Genomic DNA, 10,000 nt, shown 5'->3' with positions numbered 1-10,000 from the left:
TCGAGACCTGCATTAATTAATATTCCTGTTCGCTAATAGCATAACGGACTGTCACGCAATTACCTTGAGCGTCGGGTTCAATTTTCAGTTCGGGTATTTTATTGTTATTAGATTAGCATTTTTCTCGCTTAGTTAAAATATCAACAATATGTAAATCAAATTTTCTAACCCAATTAATTACCGAAGGATGAATGCATCACCGTTATCGTGTGAAAGGCATCAGTGTTACCCATTAAAACTGATCGGATTTTATCGTTTAACTAATGACACGGAAAAGAAAACACTCGAATGATAAATATATTTCGCCAGACTTGTCTGATGTTTTACGGGATGTTCTGGAACGTTGTTAACTTGAAATATTAAGGTGAACTGTACATGAATTCATAGAGAATGATTTCTCAATTAACTTTTTTCTTCCTTTAATATAATAAAACAATTATTTGTACAATCACACGAGGGTCTTTTTCTTTAGGGGGTATGGGGACATTCAACCGCAAAACGTTGCCATGTTGTCCTTCTTAAAGAGTCCTGCCTTCTTTTCTTTGCCTTAATTTGTTTACTTCATCGGTCCATATTAACCTCCTTTCAACATGAAGGTGGAAGCTTTCGCAACTCGAAACTCTAGCGCAGAGAAAGGAGAATTAATTAAAGTAACCTTTGGGAAGTAAAGGAATATAACAAAATTTCCCTCGTGTTTTGAACAACTTCTATTGCAATGAATTCTTCGATAGGGCTTGAATGGATAAGGATCTATGAATAGTTTTATTGCCAATTTTGTTTTATATAATAAATGAAGTTTGTATTGGAGTATCCTGTATTTTTCTTGAGGTCTCCGTCTTTCTCTGCATGAGTGTGTCTGAACCCACACACACACAGAAAACAAAACACATACACACACATATACGATAAATGGGGCAATCATTTCAAGAGCTGCAAGTATTATAAATTTAAGCTATATTTTTGGGGGGTTTTGTTTTGACTTAATTGGAAAGAGTGCCATTCAGCTTATTCCATAATTATCTTCTCAAATATGATAGACTTTTAGTATATTTAGTTTCTATACGTATTAGCTTCCTTCATTGTTTCAAAATTCATATAAACTGTCAATGCTCCATCTTGTTGTTTCTATTTATCCGTAGTATACTTTAGAAATTAATTTTTAGTACTTTCTAACTTGTACTATTATCAGCAGCTTCTTTTCACTACAACCAGTCTCTACGGTATCATTTATAAACGCCATTTCTGTACATCATTAACGTTCCTATATACACTGTGATTTTACTTCAAAATTTTAGCTGCTTCAGGACTTTCAATGTTTCCACTATCACCTAACGATACTGTATCATTTGTAAACATAGGCCGCTCTGGGTATCATTCACGTTCGATTTTTTTTCCAAAACTTACCATACAATTTAATTTCCTTTCTCTTACTTCTCACCTTATTCAGTGCATGAAGATTTTAAAGAGGCGTGGTACTTAACACAACATTATCTCAGTCCCTCATTTTATACCAAACCAGTCACTTTCTCGTACATGAATTATAATGAATACCTCACTTCTTATATCATAATTTTTCATCGTTCTTAAACTAATGTATATATATATATATATATATATATATATATATATATATATATATATTATATATATATGTATATATATATATATATAATATATATATATATATAATTGTATATATATATATATATATATATAATATATATATGTGTGTGTGTGTGTGTGTGTGTGGGTGTGTGCGTGCGTGCTGCGTGCGTGGGCGTGTGCTCGTACTTGTATCTTCTCCATGTTCACATTACATTTACTTAATATAAAAAAATACTACAAAAGGAACTACAAAACAAAGTATAACTATAATTACAGTCGGTCACTAAAACCCCATTAAAACGAAAGGAAAACATCTCTTTATCCCCTGGATGCAGAGAACACCACAGTTTCGTGACAAAGGCCGGAAAGTGAGAGCCATTCAATTAGCTCTGAAAAAACGGTAATTGGATTGTAAAACAGGAAGAGCCTTTTTACGCCCGGCTGACAACGAAAATGTCCGAGTATTGGCTCTCGTTTTAAAAGAACACCCCCCCCCCCCCCCCCCCCCCCCCCCCCCCCCCCCCCCCCCCCCCCCCCAGAGATTGCAGTTTCCCTGGGAACCCGAAATTACAGCGGGGCAGAAGCGAAGAAATTCGTAAAATCATTTCAGGAAATGTTTTTAGGAAATCACTGAGATTATTGGAATTAATAAATTTATGCACTTTCACCTAACCAGGCCGAGGATATTATGGTTGTGATGTATACGTTGAACAGCAGCTCCAATGTGCAGTAAATGTGTCACTCTGACGAACTTCTCAGTTCCAAAGGTCTTTTATTCCTCACACCGTTGGACTGTGGAAGCCTCCCTGAGGATGCTGTGCAATTAGAAGCTTAAACGTTCAACCGAAGATGCAATGAATTTACTACCCTAATACACTTTTCATTCTCGTTTTATAGTTAATTTATACTTTCATCTATAGGTATTAATTTCATAATTTTTATTTTTTTTCTTCTCTAACAATTGAACTCTTCTTTCTGTATTTCCTATTACCTTCTGTAACTTTTTTCAGTCATACACCATATTCTTTGGGAGTTTGAATTTCAAGACAATAGGCCTGTAGGCTTGTTCCATACGAATGGGGGTTTATTTTCTGGATAATAATAATAATGTCTCCTGGATATGCAATCATTAATGAACCTTTGGCTTATGATATATGCATTGTGACAGATGTGTAGAAAGAACCCGGTTGACTTTAAATCTCGTGGCTTTGTGACTTAATCGTCGATTTTGTGGTCAAACAACCACCAACGGAAACCTGACTTCGGAAAAGATAATCAGTCCAGGAAGAGTTGACAAAATATGAAACGCTTTCAAATCAAAAATTGAAGTCACTGATGTATCAGGACTGACACGGCCAATGGTACATTTTTTTTTTTCTAATAACGAGCTATAATATAAGTACGTGGGCCCATCCCCATTAGCCGATTTCAAGGGACACCCACCTCGTTCATTTGCTGGTGCACAAACATATACCTTGTGGAAACAAACATTTGCCTAATGAGCAGCTGGCTCTGCTATTATATATATGATATATATATATATATATATATATATATATATATATATATATATATATATATATATATATATATATATAATGTCCTTTAATATCTAATTCGCTCTACCTCGGAATTGATATATTTTCATATATGTATAACATGGGGGAAGGACCCCCAGTATTCATAAGGTAAGCGTGGACACGAAACGGAAGGCAGACCCCATTACTCCATTACACACACAACCTATCTCTCTCTCTCTCTCTCTCTCTCTCTCTCTCTCTCTCTCTCTCTCTCCACTCTCTCTCCATTCTAACAGGTAATGAAAATGAGAGAGTTGCATCATAACATTAGCGTTTATTAACAAAAATAAATAAATCAATTAACCAAGTAATCCAGTCTTACAGACTAACCCAAAAAACGGTACAATGTCAAGTCACCAAAAAGTTCACACCCCACTGGGAACTCTGTCCCCCGGCATTTCCAGATCCGTCTGTTTCAAAGATACAGAACACATCCCGGTAAGTACACACACAAGTTTAAAGACAAAGTTAATAAAAATGAACATCTTACAAGATATCAAACAAGCCATCCTTTGGCTAAAGTAAAGGTAACACTTACCCATTCCCAACCGGAATATCACTTACTGATAAATAAAAAAACACTTTGGCATCTGCCATCGTGGCTTTGCCTTCCCCCACGAATCTCTGTGCAAGTCTTCCCATAGACTTGGCTAGTGAGTAACACTACCCATTCCCAACCGGATATCACTCACTGATAATAAAAACACTTTGGCATCTGCCATCGTGGCTTTGCCTTCCCCCACGAATCTCTGTGCAAGTCTTCCCATAGACTTGGCTAGTGATACATTATGAATAGAAGAGGCACACACGCACACTTCGACAACGCCTCATATTACTGGCTACAACCAGTTTCCCAAAGGCACTTTGAGAAGAGTTCATAAACTGTCGTACATTGACTTGACGAACCAAGCATTTTTATCTCACGCCACCCCCGAGAAACTCATTCATCAGCTACTCTCAGGTCGTCACCTCTGCACTGTTCTCCACATTCCATAGGTCACAGAGAACGCATATTATTAATCAAAACCCCTAGGCCTTACAGATTGCTCGGCCACCTATATGCTAGCCCCCGCCTAGCAAAATTGCTTATATAATACAAAACACTGGCCGGCTTAAAATAAAATATAAGAAAAACTGCACGTCTCTGGCATTATAAAATAAAGTCTTATCACGCTTTAATCTCCCAATAACACAAGACGCATTTTCTCTCATATTTTCTGCATTAGGATTCTTGAATATCCCTCTTCGCTTGTCTGCAAGTAGCTGAACAGAAAGTAGACTGTAGCAGGCTGTAGCAACTGTAGGAAGACGGAATGCCTCCCTCATCGTAGAAGACTCTCACGGCTTCTAAAAATCACGCTGTAGAATTCTCGCGATCACCCACGTGGAAATACTTGTAATCACCCTGGACAACATGGCAGCAACCTCTCTTCACGGCTGGTGGACGTCTTGCTGGTGTCGGGGAACGACTTTTTGGGTGTGTGTTAGTATGTCAGTCAAGTCACTGGTCAATCCAAGAAAATTAACCCAAACATACTACTTCCATCAAACAATGATCTCAAAAAGTCAGAAACACTAACTGAACGTCTCCCAATTAACTCCCTCAATATGACTACTAAAATGATAAGTCATTATCACAACTCTCTAAGAAAAAAAAAAAACATCAAGTTCTCCAACTCAATTCTCCAAACTCGCACATCAGCACACACACAACTCAGAAATCACAGCAACTCCACGGAATTCTGCACTCACATTTCGAACTCGAATGTGATCACAAGAAAAAAAAAGAAAAAAAATCGCAATAAGCCCAAGGGAAAAAAAAGAATCTCGTAACACCCAGACCCAAAAACGTTCTCTAAAGTTCTGACATTTAAATAACCCACAAAATCAGTAAAAATCTCCAACTTTTAACAGCAAACACCCCTTTACTGCTCAATAATTAATCACAAAAAGACTTAATGTCAAACTCCCTTTACGTAAGTAACAACCCTCGAAAAATTACATCTCCCGGTAAAATCATATCTCCCGTCCAAAAAAGAAATGCTACTTAAACTCAATCCCCCAAATCATATCTCTCATAGGAAAAGAAAGAAAAACAATAAAAAAAAAGGATAATCACAAGTAGATTTCCCCAATCACAAAAATAAAAACATAATACATGTATAAATATGCATAACTCCCGCGTTTTTCTCAGAAATGCTCCATGTAAAGCCCCGGAATTTGCCAGAAAGCAAACTCTCACACATGCGTTCGTGAATGCTATAGCCAACATTTCCAGATAGTGAAAAAAACAAAAATTCTGATCTATCACCATCAGAGGAAAAGAATCAGCACACGCTCAGCACACGGCTCATCACATCGCTTGTCAGCAGAAAAATCGCCTGCGGACGCATGCTCAAACAACAGCACCAAAAAATTGTCTATTCCAGACACATATTTTTAAGGAACAAAATCCATGATTCTCCAAGAAAAAAAGGTCTAACTGACACATTTCACAGAATTAACTCCAGGATATGACTAATGTGTTCAAAAATTTGTCTCAAAGACTTATTCTTTCAACATGACTTTTCCCCAAATTATATTTCTCCAAGAATAACACACTTGTGAACATAAAAAATGCACACATCTCCAAATGACTCTTAATGCAGTAATGCCATTCGCCTCTAAATAGACACAAAATCAAAAAAGAGAACCTCAGAAATCTCCTCTTTGCTCAAAAAAACTCCATAACCACAAAAAAAAAGGGTCACCCGCCAAAGATTAATTCCAACTCCATTATGAGACACCATATTAATAATAACACCACTCCGGTTATAAAAATATTTCCTCCATTTGGTTAAAAACCAACCCCCTTATATTATTCTCTTATTTCTCTAATAGCCACATGTCAGTAAAAAAAAAAAAGACACCACTCCAGGAATAGAGAATAATCACCTCTATTTCGGCAAATACAAAATATTTACCTCTATTTCCCCAATAACTCCATGTGGAACAAAACAAGGCTCCAAAAATATATATCTCCAAAAAGGAATATAAAAAAATATCATTCGAGCTATAAATGTCCTTTAATATCGAATTCGTTCTACCTCGGAATTGATATATTTTCATATATGTACCGAAGGGGAATTTTTAGTTGATAATAATTTCGTCCCCTCATGGGATCGAACCACCGTCCAGTGGACGGGAAGGAAATCAGGACTTGATAACGTCACTGTCCGTACTGATTTCGTTCCCGTCCACTGGATGGTGGTTCGATCCCATGAGAGGACGAAATTATTATCAACTAAAAATTCCCCTTCGGTACATATATGAAAATATATCAATTCCGAGGTAGAACGAATTTCAGAATAAAAGGACATTATAGCTCGAATGATATATATGAATCACGGTGATGTGGATAATTATCATATATATATATATATATAGATATATATATATATATATATACATATATATATATGTATATATATATATATATATATATATATATATATATATATATATATATAGATATATATATATATATATTGTTACAAATATAGATTGCCTCGTCTCCCCAGCATTTATTTAATCTATTTTATTTCTAGAAAAGCAGCCATGTTTACTCGAATATCAGCTGATTTGGGTGGGAAACAAACTCAGGCCAGACTAGGCATGCCCGGTGCCAGCTGTTAGCTGCGGGAAAGACTCCTGTCAGCCTTAGGGACGTATCCCAAAAGGGAGTGTGTAGCTAGCTAGGCACTTTGTAGGCCTACTCCTAAGACCTTTTATCCTGTGAACTTCTCGGTGGCGATATGCTCTATTTCCAGGACTGCCGCCGGAAGGGGGATAAGCTGACCCCCAACACCCAAGAACCACATCTGCAGTCGGCCTCATTCCGCTCCAAGCCGGGACCTCGGACAGATGTCCCAGCCTCCCTCAAGGTACGTCTTGTGAATCAGTCATATTGCCAGTTCTTTCCCTCCTAGTCACATAACTACTCCCCATTTTCAAAATTCAAACTCCAAATTCTCAAATGAACATTCCTTTGTTCCTTTCACTGCCTCGTGGCCGCATGCCTCCCTTTTATGATCGTTACAGACAAATGAAGTCATTGAATATTTCATTTAACACTAAGAGTCCCTCCCCAGTGTGTTAGACAAAGTGAGTACTGTAACTTGTGCAAGAAATCTTTCATTCATTTTGTGTCTTATCTGGGATTTTTTCCAGATTTGCTGAGTTACGTGTCCAAGTCTTCGTGCCCGCAGGTGCTGCATTACAGCAAGATAATATTAATAATTTTGAAAACCAGCTTTTACGTGAATCTCGTTTTAGCCAGCTATCCCCTTGTGAGAGATAATATTGGTCCCCGTGCGGATAAGCTGCATTTACTCTTTCTCCAGGCCATTTCAACGGCCTCCTGTAAATAAATGTACGTAAAGTAATTAGCTGAGTTTTCTGGCAACCTCTTTCTCTAAAAATAATAATACCGAAACCCCCCTTTGTTAAGGTAAGTTAAAATCCAGTGACCTTGCATTTCCATATAACATTTTCCTTTACATTTTGGGCCACACGAGGCCGGCTCAAACGTAAATATATATATATATATATATATATATATATATATATATATATATATATTATATATATATATATATATATAGAAAGGAAACAATGTCATCGTATAGAAATATCAAATATTTTGAAAGAGGTAGGAAGGATAAATTTAAAGTATGAAAATAAGTTTCTATGGAAGCTTTGTACGATAATTAATATCGTTATCAGATTATTATGTATGGTAACTTTTTCGTGTCTTTTATTTGTTGCACTGTGCCCTATTTGCCACGTTGATTTTTGACATGAAAATACTAAAGAATTATTTTTCCTGTAATAATTATCTTTTTTTTTTTTTTTTGCTCAGTATCTCAAGTAAATTTTTTAATGAGCAAATATGGACGGAAAAGAATCCTTTTCTTGCAGCATAACGTACTAAAAACTACGTTTCCATTTCAGTAACAGTCAAGTTTTGGAACTAGCAAATTTTGGAAATAAATCGGTCAGTGAAATTTTGCCAGACACTTCAATATTTGTAGTTAATTCAGTTATTGTAACAATTGACAAAATAAAAAAAATAACCATAAGTAAGACAATTCCTTCGGACCAGCCCTGTGTGAGCTGATTCAGTTTAGCGATCTGGTAAAACAATTTCAATAATAATAATAATAATAATAATAATAATAATAATAATAATAATAATAATAATAATAATAATAATAATAATAATAATAATAATAACAATAATCATATAACAAGGAAAAAGCAACAGTAAATTTCTTAATGGAAATGTTTTTCTCTTAGGATTACATCGCAGACAACATGGAATGAAAAGAATATGACTTTTGGAAAATACCTCAGAGCCGGTTGTTCTTCGTGTGGAACATCGGTTGGCCCTTTCCTAATCATAAGAATTGATCTTCAAGACGGATTGCTGGAAGTTTGACGAACAGTAGAGAGACAAGAACAGAAAGAGAGAGGAAACATAAGAGAACATTTGTCTTAAAGAAAACAGATAATCAACTTTTTTCCAATTACTCTTCCGTTGCAACAATGATGAGGAAGGTTATACACTATCCAACATATATATGTCGAGCCAAAAGATATTACAAATGTACTTTCTTTTACGCAAACTCATAGTTATATGAATAGTATTATCTTAAGACTTCGGGTTTTAATAACCCTGGATTAGATTGTTATTTAATGATGTGTCATGTGTTAATTATGGATTTAGAAATATAATGACTATATATTGTCGTCAAAGTTTGAATGTAAAGGTGTGTTTGTTTGTATGTTATGATACAGCCACGTTTGGATTAGATGTAGTAAAAGCAGGACTGGAATAAAACTTGCAGTTGAGCCTTTGGAGATCTTGGAAGCCAGTATTGTAACAGTAAGCATAAAAAGATACAAGCCACGTAGGGGGCTAGTGCCGTCAGTGCACCTTATGCAGTGCACTGGAGGAATTACTTAGAGTGGTTTGCAGCGATCCATCCGCAACTAGCTGCAACCCCTTGCATTCCGTTTACTGTACCTCCGTTCATATTATCTTCCTTCCAACTTACTTTCCACCCTCTATTAACAATTATTCCCTATTGGAACAACGAGGTTTTCCCCCTGTTACACCAGCAAACCTTTCTATTCTCCATTTCCATTTCAGCACCGAATGACCTCCTAGGGACCAGCGATTCGCCTTTGGCCTAGATTTTCTATTCCATTTCCATAAGGATACGAGTAATAATGCTCGTTACTTCGCAGAACGTTGATAGTTACGACATATCAGATCAAGTTATCTCAGAAACTAAATTCCAAAATTCACTCAAAAATTATCGAGAGCATTTCTGATCAATATCTCGTTCCTGTGAGCAAAAGAAAACTTTCCTATGTCAACATTCCAACGAAGGCTAAAAAAACTTTAAAAAATGTACCAGAGAGAGAGAGAGAGAGAGAGAGAGAGAGAGAGAGAGAGAGAGAGAGAGAGAGAGGATAATATCCGGAACAGAAAATATGACCCCTTCCCCAAACGACTCGTGATTATGAGTTTCATTTTCTTTCCTCGATTCATCTTTCTGACAGGACGGGGATTCCCCTTCTCCCACGGGCAAAGGATAAACGTAATATCACTATTTGTTCTGAATACGGAACAATAGCAGTGGTCGTTAAGGGATCTGAACTGGTCGTTTAATCCCGTTAAGTGTCAATTATATCTGATGCTAATTCCTGGACCAAGGGGTTTTGATTCTTTTCGGCAGTTTATTCGTGGTTCCAGCTGTCGCCAAGAA

This window comes from Macrobrachium nipponense, chromosome 7, assembly GCF_015104395.2.
Source record: "Macrobrachium nipponense isolate FS-2020 chromosome 7, ASM1510439v2, whole genome shotgun sequence".
Classification (NCBI taxonomy): domain Eukaryota; kingdom Metazoa; phylum Arthropoda; class Malacostraca; order Decapoda; family Palaemonidae; genus Macrobrachium; species Macrobrachium nipponense.
The sequence above is the reverse complement of the archived record's forward strand: the minus strand, read 5'-3'. Positions refer to the sequence as shown.